At 34.4% G+C, this 15,653-nt stretch overlaps 1 long non-coding RNA gene across 2 annotated transcripts in view; it reads left to right on the forward strand.

Annotated features, from left to right (window-relative positions):
• LOC138308346 (uncharacterized) overlaps positions 1-7,270 on the forward strand; it is a 33,067-nt gene extending 25,797 nt beyond the window's left edge. For both annotated transcript variants that reach the window (XR_011206117.1, XR_011206116.1), the window contains exon 4: positions 5,547-7,270. This is a non-coding gene — a long non-coding RNA (uncharacterized lncRNA). The remainder of the gene's footprint in view (positions 1-5,546) is intronic.
• The last annotated feature ends 8,383 nt before the right edge of the window (positions 7,271-15,653 follow it).

The raw sequence follows: 15,653 nt of genomic DNA on the forward strand, positions 1-15,653 counted from the left end.
TTATATACTAACCTCTGAACTGGAGTAAAACTAACCAATATGATTTGCTGAGGACATGGACAGAACCAACTCATCTGAAGATCAAAAGTGCGGCGGTGTTAAACAATGTGCGGAAGGTGAAAGTCAGACAGGAAGAAGATTCCAAATTTAGACGCCTTTTATTATGATGCAATTGGGTCAGCAGGTTAAATTATACCAGGATAAATTACAACGCCCTTCCTGTAGGGCTGGATAGGTTCTAAAAGGGCATTCATTAAAATTAAATAGAAAGAAGGATTAGTAAAGAATAAATAGGTCAAACCGATTATAAACCACACGTATTTAAAAGACAGATTACAGGCTCTTGTTTCCATTTAAAACATTTTCAATTATATCCTCTTCATGGAATTCCCATATCAATTACACAGATTGCCCTTTATAGCGTCCTGAAGATCTATTGTCCTATAAATAGAGGACAATTTAAGTAATGTATAGGTAATATAGGTTACACTCCATCGACGGAACCGTGGAAATCAATGTTATAGTTATGAACAATTAAAGTAATAATAGATAGAAAGTGCTGGACAGAGGCTATGGATGCCGTATTCATCACGTTTACATAATTTACTATGCGGGTCCCTTTGGTACATGAAGTACTCCATGAGGTTTTCATTAACTTAAATAATTAAAGTTCAATATATTTAGTACTTAATGATATATAACACATAGAGGACAATCAACGACTTAAACATTTCAATATTGCGGTTCATCAAAAGATGCGAAATAAATATATATTATGGATTGATATTCAAAATCAAGTAACAACCAATTCGGAATCGGAGAGTTTGGAGGGGACCAATGAGATTCTATGTAGGTGTTAACATACTGGGTCTGTAGTTTCCAGTGTATAAACGTAATAAGGAGTCAACTGTTATGTGGAGTTTATCATATGGACTCCAGTGTTAAGCATGCATAAATATGTGATGAACCCGGTTATGCTATTCTAGAATGAACCTTGTTATGCTATCCTAGAATGAACCTGGTTATTCTATTCTAGGATGAACCCGGTTATGCTATTCTAGAATGAACCTGGTTATTCTATTCTAGGATGAACCTGGTTATGCTATTCTAGGATGAACCCGGTTATGCTATTCTAGAATGAACCTGGTTATTCTATTCTAGGATGAACCTGGTTATTCTATTCTAGGATGAACCTGGTTATGCTATTCTAGGATGAACCCGGTTATGCTATTCTAGGATGAGCCTGGTTATGCTATTCTAGGATGAACCTGGTTATGCTATCCTAAAATAAACCTGGTTATTCTATTCTAGGATGAACCTGGTTATGCTATCCTAGAATGAACCTGGTTATGCTATCCTAAAATGAACCTTGTTATTCTATTCTAGGATGAACCTGGTTATGCTATCCTAGAATGAACCTGGTTATGCTATCCTAAAATGAAACTGGTTATTCTATTCTAGGATGAACCTGGTTATGCTATCCTAGAATGAACCTTGTTATGCTATTCTAGGATGAACCCGGTTATGCTATTCTAGGATGAACTAAATAAAAACTCGTGTTAAATTAATTATTATCGATAACAACAGCAATTAACTAGCTGGATCTTGAAACAGTCGGTGTGATATCAATGTTAAATTCATCTGGTAGATACATAATTGGAATTAATTTATATTGAGCATTGTTACCGTTGTTAGACATGTCAACAACACATGGCTACACCAAAAACTTTCCCGTGTACAGAGATTAACCACACGATGTCGTCAGATTATAAATACTGCTGGGAGGCTGAAACAGTTCAAGCCAGTGACATAACTACAGAATTTAGGACAAGTCTGGGACATGTATCATGACACAGCTATCAAGCGCATTCCAATAATCCTAATGTCAATTTATCGGCCGTTGTCGGGTCCTCCCAGGGGAGCCCGACTTTCCTCGCCAGCCGTATCTGAGCAGCGTTGATTCTATATCCCTACTGCTGTCCAAGTCTCCAGCCCATCCCGTCTCCGACACAAATCGCTGGAGTCTTGGTTATTTATACGTTTGGTTCCAATGGGCGGGATAATACGGCCGCGATGTAAACGGGTAACGACGTAAACATAAAAGGCCGCCATATGTTTTGGAGTGTGAATGTGAGTACATGGTACAACTCGGTATCTTGGCTGCTAAGCAGCTTTATCGTGACAGTTATATTCTTCGCAGATAAAAGCACTATCAAGGCTTCTGTTTTGATAAAACCAGCAGTTTAAAACATCATATTGTTCAGCACTTCTATATTGTTTCATAATTTTGTATAGAATGGAAACAGCAAGAACGTTAAGAATATTATATTTTATATCAGGTTGAAACGTTTAGTAGACGATGTTGTTTCAATAAAGGATATCTTTTATGTGTATCTGCAGAATACAAAAATCTCGATATTATGAAATTAAAGCACTTGGATAAAGTATGTACGTGGATTTATGGACCCAAGAACACTTTCTTAGCTGAGGACGTCCTAGGTCCTTAAATCGATAACACTAAGTATAGACCGACTTTTAATGCAATACCCGGTATTTGTTTTTTCCACAGCGTTTCCAAACGTTGGACACACAATGTGTAAAAATAAAAATAATGAAACCTTCATGTCGTAGAATTATTTTGAGACATATTTCCAGTAACATAATAGCTACCTGACGCCTCAGAGTCACCGAAGGACCGCTTTATATGATATACACGAAACTGTCAAAACTACTGTTACCGCAACATCGATGTCTGACGGAAAAAACTGACGTATATGCTTTAAAAGATTAGAATCTGTCATCCATGTATGCGTTTTGAATTTTAACTAACACATTCTGTCGTCTACGAAGCAGAATCAGAAATATCATACTGGGAGGGGTCGATATTGATATTTGTAGACCTAACATTGGCAAACAGAGGGGCAATGTTACATATCCAAATATAATAGAATTAATTATTTTATTCACGTTTATACGTTTATAATATGCTAATGTTTGGAACCACGGAACATCTAAAAAATTTAAATCATCTAACAAGTTATTCTTATTATTTAAATCTATAAATTTTTGGTTTACATCTAAAAAAATCATGTAACAAGTCATTTTATTATTCATTTCTATAAATTTGGGTTTATAGTTTTTACGTCTTCGAAAAGGAAAACGCAGGTCAAATTGGCAAGCATATATATATTCCGATTCATAGTGGAATTGATGGACGACATTCCTGTAGTAAACAGGGAATTCGTGATCTAGTTAACGTGTTTACAAACATAGCTCTAAAGCCAGAAAATTGTCGTTTGGCAACAGAAACAAGAATATGAACGACAAATGTAGTAAAATGAATGTTTATTGCTAAATATGTAGGGAACCACCTAATTAAATGATAGGATGGTTGCAGGTTTCAGTTTTTCAATGTCATCAAAAGGACAATCGATACCTGTAGTTCTGTATACTGGTACTCACAGCTAATGTTCCTCGTTGACTCTGATGACCATTTTATGATGCCCACATTTTTACACATTATTTATAGATAGCCATTACCTTTATAGCCAACATACCGTGATAGAACACACCACGTCCGTATGTAAGAGTAAAACGCTACTCCTTGAAGAATCAGAAGAACGATTTCGAAATAATGTACGGTAATGTGTTGTATGACCCGGTTTGTTTTGTATAGGTATTGATAATTTTGTGCATTTATAGTATTGTACGAGATTAAAAGTGAGAGATTATTGTACGAGATTACAAGTGAGAGATATTTACATCATTGCTTGTTGTTTCTTAATAAAGTGCCTGTCACGTTTTCATCGAATAGTTGTAACATTATTAGGTACATTGTAGTAGATATTCATTCTGTATCAAAATAATACAGATCAATTGGAATATAAACCTCAATTGCGTTAATGATGGGCTAGCAATTTATGCAATTTAGGCTATTTTACATAATGACAATGCGAAAAAGCCCATCTGTATATCTCAGTGAACATTACAATATGCACTGCTTTTTGATGGCAGTAATGCTTTTGCAATCGCAATCATTGTTTCAGGTTTAATTTCATTTAACTTTTGAACAATACATTTTAAAACTTAGCGACGACATATGGTACTAGCAGCTTGTGTTGTCTGCAAATACGTTTTAAAGCCGCATCATTACCATTATGCCTATATATGAGGGTAAATCTGTTAAAGAAAAAAATAACATATTTTTGAAAATATTGATACAATATATATCGAAGAGTAATTCTCTGTTTGTTAATTAGTACCATATATCAGTTATAATTCTGCCCTGCAGGTAGGGCGTTAGAATTGTACTTGCTGCCCCTATTGCATGATCGTATAAGGTGACTTAATTTTGGACCGTATCTGTTTTCTTCTTCTTACTGACTTTAATCTTTCCTAACGCCTTCCTTGGCACCGCCTCACTTTTGACCTTGAGTTTAGCCTTCGCCCCTGTGAGGATGGCTCTGGGTCTATAAAAGTGGTAGTTTCTACTCCTGCTTAGCGCTCAGCAAAACGGGAGTTGGGCGATTGGTTCGCCCTTTGTTAGTATAATGTGACCGGTTGGAGTGTGTTGCTTGGTGTCTTCGGCGGCGTGTTTCAGTGATATAGCACTATAAAAAAGGCAATAGTTCCATTATACAAGAAGACACAAAAAGAACATACTGCAGTCTCCCAAAACACGCACCCCGCACTTTACACACACAACACACTGCATACATGGGAGACCGTCCTTACATAACCATAGCTGTTAATGGGTCGTTAATTAATCAAACAAAAAACAAAGCTTACATGGGAGGCCGTCCTTACATGACCCTGGCTGTTAATAGGGCGTTAAAATAATCAAAAAAACAGTTATAATTGTAACAATTTTCTTTGCTCAGATAACGAACCACAAACAAAAAGGTTGAGGATGAGAATCTCTCAACATTACCCGCAGGCCTCACACGATAACAATAAATGGTACATATGGATGTGTATGACTGTCTGTTTAATTTGTGTTCGATAACCAACCCCCACTCCTCCCACCAGACAAGTGATCCCCAATGTACAGTCGTGTAGCCACATTCACGTACAAACACCTTATTGACATATCTTCGTGATGAAGCAGACAAATGATTTCAATAACAAACCCACCAAACGATAGGCCCCGCCAACAATCTGTCTGAGCGCTCTCTTGACCTTTTAAGTCATGTATTAATGCATGACCAGTGCCGAGTCAAAACAGCATTAGAGTTCAAGGTGATTCCAACCTTTTCGGTTTTTTCTATCCCTAATGAAACATTCACATTTTCATGATATTGTATTAGTTTATTAGATAAAGTCGCTCCTTCAATTATCGGAGTGAAATTACATGCATATAATTCTGTGATATTCATATTATACTTGTTCAACTGCCGTTCACATGATCATTTATCCAAGGTTATTCTTTAAAAAACAAGGTAATATCAATATGGATGTGTCACATTTAACTTTTTCAAATTGTGTTTTCTTTCTTTATAATTTATTGAAACTAATTACGGAAAAGTGTATCTCTATGTCTTTTTTAGGCATAGTCCAAGTGTGAAGATGTGCCATGCCAGTCAATAATGTCACATTATGGAAATTTCATCGCCCGTTTCTACTATCAATACAACAATTCATTTAAACGAGAATGTTTTCGAGTGTTTTTAGCGCCCCCGTGGATATGTGGCAAGGTTGATGGGTATCGATTGGAAATGAACATGTGTGACGCTGTCTGGAGGCTTTGTGACGCTCGATGACGCATCACTTGGAAACTCTGTGAAAACGAGGCAAAATAATAAATCGAATGACGACATGCTGTAATGCTGGTGATATCTAATGAGTGTATTGTCGCCGTTTGTTATCTTCAAACGAAAAAGTATAAATTTGAAAATATGATTGATGTATTAAAACCCAGTATTTTCACGAGAAAATATTATTTTCAACAACAACAACACAATTATATATATATATTTGGACACATTAAGCTATCATTATCGAAATAATTGGACACGTATCGTTATGTTGTTGGTTGAAAGAAAGTTTTAATATTTAATTCCAGCTAGCCGTTAACAATATTAAATATTTGTATCGAAGGAATATCTATGCTATATCATAACTTGTAGATATCATTGTCAGTGATTGCATTGACTTTATCAATATGTATACTGTGAATATATGAAATCCTAAAGACACATAAATGTCAAAAACGTAATAAAAAGATGTAGAATAATTAAATTGAACCAATATTTGTATAAAATTATATCTGAGACATAATGTGTCAGACAACACGCACTTGTTTTAAGGGAGATAACAATTTCTTGGTCTGATTTTGGCGTATAAAGGACTTAATGTCAGTAGGCGTATTATGAAGGTATTATACCATCGCGCAGCAAACACACAGGTATAGAGCGGAATCAGTTCAGCTAATGAAATAATTAACGAATTAGAAAAATCGCAATTTACCTCACTGTAACATAGGTTAGCATAATGGAAAATCCCAGAAAGTGCAGGGAACCTTAAGATGTTTTGATGTGTGAAAGTTAAAATAAACGGTCTCGCACACTGATCTTAAGTAGCGCCGAATATCAGCAGTTCAATACTGCCGATCAACGCGTTTTACATGCACCACCAAAGCCTTTATAGAACATTGCTTTGTAAGTCATCGACCGCCAAATTGTTGTCATCGTTTTTAACTTTAATATATCTGGTTTTTATTTCCTTGCCTCTTTTACGCAAGCGCTTCATATGCTTCACTTCAGAAGGGATAGCTTCACTAAGATCCCGGTACTGTCACTCAAATATACTAACCAAAGAGCAAAAATCATTTCACTATTCAGTAGTACATAATAGTATATGTTTAATACGGAATAAAAGAAGTTCTTATCATTTTTCAAAGAACAAGTAGATGTATAATGACAAAAAATCAGGTAAATGTCGTCATCACTTTCTGTGTGAAAACCAAAATGCGGAATTGGAGCCCAAAAGGATTTTTTCAAACGATTTATTTTGTGTCACTTAATATATACATTTTTGTTGTTAGGAAAATTAAAGTGACAACGTCAAGTTGCAGGTAAATCTGATGGTAAATCTGAAAATATTAAAAAAAACTTACAACGAATAGTGATTGTCAGGACATTATACTAAATCGACTTTAAGTTTTATATGTTTGATTATCTCAATATCACATGAATGATTTTGCTTCAGTAGATTTGGAACTTTTGTTGACATCTGGCATAACTCTGAACAAAATACCTTTATTATATGTTGTTGTACTTCACTTGATTATAATAAAAGATTGTGATCTTCCAATACCCACGACTTTCCCTATGTTTTCTATGTAATTGTGGACACGTGTTAACTAGGAATAGCAACTCCGGCCAGTGTCCGGTTAAGGAGGCGTACGTTTCCTTAGAGACTTCACCGTGGCGTTGAATGACCGTTACTTTCCATGTTACTTGTAATGTTTCTGTCACCAGAGCCGATGAAGGAAATTGATGCTAGACAACATCCAGTAGATCAGCTCGTGATTAGGAAGGCGGATTGTCTGGAAGATGAGCTGTCACATTGACAGCCTTGTCTGTATTGCATCTCAAATCAAGGTCTGTGGATCACTGAGCCGGGGTGTAATTGTTAAGGAATAGGCGTAAATTTGTAGCTCCCGGTGATTTTTACAGTAAATTACTGAAAAGGAGCTATATTATTGTATCAATATCAAACGTATCACTATTCTTGATCCCGATGTCTTCTTGATCTGACTACCTTGAGGTTTCAATACTGTTTGGTACAATATAACTATTATTTGTGTTTATGTCTTGTTACATATACACACGCTATGCTATATCGATTTTGACAAACGAAATAATTTAGTATTGTTACTATTATTCATTATCATATAATTACACTTAACTGAGGATGTATTGTATAAAGGACAAGAGTATTAATTGTACTGCAAACCTAATGCTGCTATAATTAAATTACAATGATTCTTTAAAGAATTGAGCGATTTAATATAGTATACCTTCATAATACGGCGTGCATTACAAATAAATGATAATCTTTTGAAACAGATGACAAACATAACAATGCTTTGACATGAACTGTGTTTGTCCTAACATAATGTAAGCTAGATGTATTTCTAAATGCTCCTGCCTAGAGTAAATGGGCTGTCAGTACGAACATTACCTCAAGTGTGAGCAACACACAACAAAAAAATAATGCAAATAACATAATGATTCATTCTTCATACACTTTCAGTTGATGCATATTTGACTTGACGGTTCATTTTGGAATATTTGTTGTAACTTTATTTACGGTCCTTCTAATACATCGTAGTATCAATGCATGCAATACAAACTTCAATAGGCTTGAATGCATGTTTTAACAAAAGTATATGAATGATAACTGCGTCCCAGAGGAAAGTCAGCTGTGGCACATATGATAGGTAACAATGGGCTGTCATTAACGCCGAAGCTCTTAAACCTAAGCTCCGACTCGTAAACTAGAATTCTATGAGTGCCCGTGGCAGACATTATATTAATATCAGAATCGTAACAATTGTGGTAAATTGCACTATATTTGAAGTATCCGAAGTAGTGGCTGACTAATGTATTTAATTATTGATTATACACTAGGAGATATCGTATATGCCCACTAACAATTAGACATGTATATGTCTTCTCATACACAAGATATGCCTTCTCGTTATAGATAGAATATGTTGGCTACTAATGGTGCACACTATAAGGTGGTGACGACTTCCACATGACAACAGGAACCAAGACAAATTACATCATACATGTAATAATTTCACAAGACTTTATACAACATTTTCTAATAGATAAAATGATTTAAAACTTGTTTCCAATAAATATGTTTGTGTCATATTAAACACCTGTGACGTGTTATTTGGTAAAACCATCAGTCATTGAAGTGGCCTGTGTTTTAGAACACAGAGGGTATTTATTGTTCATTTTTGTGGCTCACACACGGTAATGTTAGAAGTGATGTAGTAACAACAATAAAATTTTATTTAGAATTATTTAACGTCACATTAAAGTAACTATCAACAAAAAGTCAAGTCAGATTCGACCCCGATATTGTTAGTATGTGTAGATGTAGTTGAAATTAAGTTATATCAAATAGTATTTGTAATGATTTCTTAATCACTTTAATGCAGCAGTCGTTTCTGAATCATTATTGCTCATCTTGACTTTGATTAAGTTTTTGCATGATTTACAACAAGATTTTTTTTCATATTTCTTCTAAATCATTAAAAAATACGACAGATGCGGATATTGAGAGTTTAATAACTCAGCAAAGTGTTAATAATTAGCTGGAAATAAAACGTATGAAATGGGCTTCTATTATTGACGACAGGTGCATAATCAAATTTATCCCTAAATATTTTCATAGTTCCTACATGTCTCTGTATTGTTTTACGTTTATATATGGACACATTCATAATTCTCGAGTAACCATTGGAAGGTGAAATAAGAATAATGCATAAGGACACATCACAATATATTTTGATTTGATGACCGATTGGGTATGTAGACCTGTAGATAGATACCGGTTTATACTTAGATAACGAACACATTCAGATTCAAGCTGAGTTACATTATTTATTATATGAATGATGAATGTTGCAAATAACACACGAAATCAAATTTTGTAATATGCTTTGATAAAATCAGAACTAAGTTTTCAGAACAAATCGTATCGAATAACTTAATAAGCCAGAACATAATAAAATAATGGAAAGCAAATTCTTGACTAAGTAGAATTAATGTAGCATACGCTTTTATTTTTTTTTTTTATCATCTGATATATGTTGTGTCATATTCAATCGATAATGAAAAATAAAAAAAGAATTGTATAGGTAACACTAAAGAGTAATATCATATTTAATGAAAAAAATGACAATAGAAAAACACAAACTTGTCTTACACAGTATCAAATTAAATTTACAATTAATGTTTTTATTTAGATATTTTAATTATTTTATCGATCAATTTAATTTTGATATAAATTATAATTGTTTCATATTCTAAACAACCTATGACAAAAAAAAAAAAAAAAAAAAAAAATCAAACAAAACACACTTAAATAATTGTAGTTGACAAAAAGAGCAAAATAGTATTTTTGATAACGAATGCAAATGGAAAAAAAGCAAAAACGTCAAACGCTCAATTGTATCCCAGCGAATCCTATCGGTGTTTAATTACTTACATGTGTCCTGACTACATGAGACCGTGTACTTGACGTGGTTAGGCTGTAATCAGACTTGTTGTATTCGGACAGCTAAAGCCTGGCTAGGCTGCGGAGGCTGATAACATACTCATTATACATGGCTTTCAATCTAAATCACGGTTAATCGACTTTGGCAAATGATCGACCCGAATTAAAGTACCGTCGATTCCGGCTATCTTTCCCGTAAATGGGTTAAATTGTCGATACGGTTAACATACGTGTGAAAGCGGAAACGCATAAACATGTGGCACAATTCTTCACAAGACTCAATAACCGCACACTCCAGATTCCAACAAGTCAGGTTTTCACTCTGTAAACAAAAGGTCGGCGACAAAACCAATATTTACCCTATCGTTTTCTTAACTTTTAAAGCACATATCTCCATTAGACCGTCTAACGGTGTCACAGTAACTCCGCTTAATGTTGGAGTATTCAGTAGTTACCGATACGGATATTTATCTTGAAGCCAACTATACTATGCAGCCTAGGAAAAGAAGCAAGTTGTAGACGTTTTCAGTAATACAATAAATGTACGATAAACTGACTACAATATACCACATTTATGTCCCATCAAGCTTATTTGACAAGATGTAGCTATCCCTAAGGATGACTTTATAGTGCTTTGGACCTGTTTACTAGACGCCTTTTAGTATAATACACACACATCTCAGATCTGTTTTAAAGTGCAGTACAAGCCATCCAGTCCTATTTGGGCATTTTATGAGTGCCATCATATTGCGAAGTACGTTTATCTTGTTTGGTTTTATTCTGATCAACGTTAAGCAATATGATTCAGCTAAAATGTAATTTTCATTTAAATGGTGTAAATGCAGTTAAAGTTCCTTTAGAAGTCAGTATTGAGCTCCAAAACATCAAAATAAATATTTCGATTGATATTTTAGCACATAAAAATGTATTTGGATTAGATCTATTTTAAAGAAGGGTCATTCATAGTGTATGAAATCGATCCTAGTTAGAGAGTACACATCAGAATGTATTTGGATTAAATCTATTTTATTTTAAAGAAGATTCACCCAATAGTGTATTATTTGGATTCTAGTTAGAGAGTACACATAAAATGTATTTGGATTAGATCTATTTTAAAGAAGTTTCATCCAATAGTGTATGATTTGGATCCTAGTTAGAGAATACACATCAGAATGTATTTGGATTAGATCTATTTTATTTTAAAGAAGATTCACCCAATATTGTATTATTTGGATTCTAGTTAGACAGTACACATAAAATGTATTTGGATTAGATCTATTTTAAAGAAGATTCACCCAATAGTGTATGATTTGGATCCTAGTTATCTCCGACAGTAAGGTAGATATCGATATAACTATCAACACAGGACGTACGGCGCAAGCAATATAGTACTCTTTAAATCTGACAGAATCGTAATCGGTCACAAACCAGAAACAAAACTCGCAAGGTTCAACATTGCAAAATTAAATTAGAGTAAAGTCGAGGAAGTCTTGACAAGGAAACTGCTCTCTCGTGTCGGCGGATGAGCTGGACATGTCTCCTACTAAACAGGAAAATAGTCCCTCCTATCTTTCCTGCTTGCGAGAGGAATATTCCCGTCAAACATGCCGTTCCAATGCAACCAGACCCCGGGGGTTTGGGGTGGGTGGGGTTATTGGTTTGAAATGCTGATTAGGTATTTATTAACATTCCACGTCTTTCGTCGGAATGTATAGAAGATTATTCATAACAAAATTGTGTTGATTTTTAATGAAAAATGACAGCCTCTATGAAAAATCAAAGGTGAGGTGACATTTAAACCCAGTATACACGAACACGTTTTGAAACTTTATTTTATCCTAACAGCGGTAACCATTAACAGTGTTGTCGTCTACGGGACATTATCGAGTTCAGTGATTCACAGAAGCTACATTGATTGATATGAACTGAATAACAGCATTATTGTCTGAGAAACTTGATATTCTGAAATTATTCCCCCCCTCAATATTCTCTGTCTATTTGCTTATTATTTGGGGTTGTAGGTGTTTTGATGTACGTTTGAAAGTTTAAATATCATTTTATATGTTTTAATATTGGAATAAGTTGTATTTTCCCTCAGAAAGGATTTTTATTTTATGTGCGAACACATACTGACACATCTGATCCGTAAAAAGGGATAAAATAACTACCATGCTTTCAATGAATTAGCCGAATGTCGTGATCGTTTATCTTCTATCGTTAGTAATACCTCTATATTAGTACTGTCACAGAACCCTTTTAGACGTTCGAAAGCCAGACAGTATTATGCTATCTATCTCCCACGCTTTTCGTCACGCAGGCGCGTTCGATGTGACAAATTTTAGCAATCAGTTAACACAGATATATATTATGGATAAAACAACGTACTGAAATGTACATTTACATATGGTGTAAAATAAAGTTTAACAGGCAAAGCGTTAAAGCTATGTCGGTTGTCATTCGATAACATTCGTGAAATGTTCCTAGTCACAAAAAAGAGATAAAAACGAATAAAAGTTTTAGTCTATGACAGAAACAAAACTAGGCTGACAGACAGAACTTGTTTCAGTGCCACTCTTGACTAGAACCTTGTATATTTTATATTCAAAAGAACAGAGAAACACCCATCAATGGCATTTCAGCACTTTGGGATAATATAAAAAAAACATCAACTGCTGCTTCAATACACTCAAGAATTCATTTTTGTACACACTAAACACAACAGATTTGATTCAACTTTCAAAAAACTAGGTTACATTGTTACTAAAGGATCGTTTTAAGTCTCCCGACCTTTTTGTGGAAACATCAAAACAGGTCATAAACATATAAAGTATAAAGTATGGGTTCTAAATCAATATAACAACAAACCACTGATCCATTATTTGTCTGAAATCGAATGAAAATAACAAAAATATATTTTACATAGTTCACATACGCGTTTGATGTTTAATCTGGTATAGCGCGTAGACAATAACATGTTTAGAATGCTCCTATCATCATTGTTTTTATTATCATTTTTAGGTTTGATAAACGCACCAACCCCAGATGAGTTTTTATTTTCGAACTTTGCAATTATGGTCGAAATCACTGATAAAATCGGAAATGGACAGGAATACCACACGCGAGTGTTTCGATGCTGGCTTGTCAAAGCTAGCAATTGTCATACTGTATAGTTCTCGGAATCTATACCTTTCGAATATTCGAAATAACAAAAAAAATCCGATGGAATACGATTATCTAAAATACCTGTTTCTTAATTTGGGAAAATATTCAAATGAATTTGGATTCTCTATTCGACTCCAAGTGCACCAAACAAATCAGTTGAAAGAGGTGTTGTTAGCCACTCTACAATCCTACAGTTGACAAACTTCTTCCTATGAAAAGAAGTTCTTTAGTTGTCATCACAGAACGTCATTATGCGTCAAAAATATCACGTCATCGACAAAGGTCATCCCATTTGTCTAGTGTGTTTAGGTGTCCCCTACCGAGTTCTCTAGCAACCGCTTAATTACTCAAGTTAAGTGGAAATAACGTAAAAAATGTTCTAGAAAAGAAATTGATAAAAAAACCTAGATAAATACAATATCCCTTCTGTGAGTTGATGTAAACATCACAACTGAACATAGCTGTAAACAAACTAGAACATTGCTGTAAACATCATACTGGACCATAGCTGTAAACATCATACTAGAACATAGCTGTAAACATCATACTAGACCATGGCTGTAAACATCACATACTAGAACATAGCTGTAAACATCATACTAGAACATAGCTGTAAACATCATATACAAGAACATAGTTGTAAACATCATACTAGAACATAGCTGTTAAATCATACTAGAACATAGTTGTAAACATCATACTAGAACATAGCTGTAAATATCATACTAGAACATGACTGTAAACATCATACTAGAACACAGTTGTAAACATCACACTAGAACATAGCTGTAAACATCAAACTAGAACATAGCTGTAAACATCAAACTACAACATAGCTGTAAACATCATACTAGAACATAGCTGTAAACATCATACTAGAACATGACTGTAAACATCATACTAGAACATGACTGTAAACATCATACTAGAACATGACTGTAAACATCATAGTTTAACATAGCTGTAGACATCATACTAGAACATAGCTGTAAACATCATACTAGAACATAGCTGTAAACATCATACTAGAACACAGCTATAAACATCATACTAGAACATGGCTGTAAAAATCATACTTAAACATAATACAAGAACATAGCTGTACTCTAATATGATGTTTACAGCTATGTTTGTTTGTTTGGTCGTTAATTAATCAATCAAACAAACAAACATAGCTATTAACATCATACTAGAAGATATAAAATAAAATATGGGTTATGAAGCCGAAAACCAAGTACAAATGAAACATATTTCTGTCAGTATATAACCATGACATTATGTTCAGGGCATGTTTAAACGTTTGTATCAGCACATAGACTTCCTTACAGCACAAAGCAGAGCATTTGGCAGTTGCAAGGAAAACGAAAAAAGAAAAAAATGAAATAAGTGTCTGATGACAAAACACACGCATACATCTTGTTGTATGATATAATGCAATGTAATGCGCATTCATGCTTACGTTTGAACATTCACTTACACATACATACAAAAGTTGTTCATTCAAAAACAAGGTTCACTCAAAAAGCTTCAGAATGATGAAGGTGCATATCAACTCAGTGAAACCTATGTTTATTTGAGGTCCTGTCAGTTCTGTAAATAAATAGATATTGATAAATTCAGAACTTTTAGACTGCTATGACAAGAAAATTACTGTATGCCGAACAATATTGAATCCACCATCCAAACGGTATACCGATTCCGGCGGCAAAATGCAAATGTATTGTATGCAGCAAGAACGGAGAGGAAACATAAGTCTAGACTAGTTTCAAACCAGGGACCTCCAAATACTAACCAGATGCTCTATCGAACCAGCTTAATAGTCGCCGGCGATTGATCCACTCCATTAGAGGATAAGTTCTTTGACTAATATAACAAAGAAAAAACTCGTCATATGTCGTTTAGGATTCTTTTACACCAATTACGTCTGTTCTTGGATCACATTAAGTAATATAGTACAATATTTCAAATACAGATTCTGATAGTGAACGACAACATTTCTCAAACTTTTGATAACCATGTCATCTGTACTTTATTTGATCATGTAAACACTTCGTACATCACTCATTAATACACACAAGTGTTTGCTTGTGTATGTTGATGATGTATAAGTTGGCCCTAAAACAACCCCTTTGTTTGTGTAAGCTTGGTTGTAATTTTGAAGAACCTCAGACGCTGTAGCTGCAATGTCTCTAGACAAATACAGACCAATCTAATTATCTCTGCTTGGCTGAACAAACTGACCAAATGTCCGG

The sequence above is a fragment of the Argopecten irradians genome, chromosome 14 (assembly GCF_041381155.1).
Source record: "Argopecten irradians isolate NY chromosome 14, Ai_NY, whole genome shotgun sequence".
Classification (NCBI taxonomy): domain Eukaryota; kingdom Metazoa; phylum Mollusca; class Bivalvia; order Pectinida; family Pectinidae; genus Argopecten; species Argopecten irradians.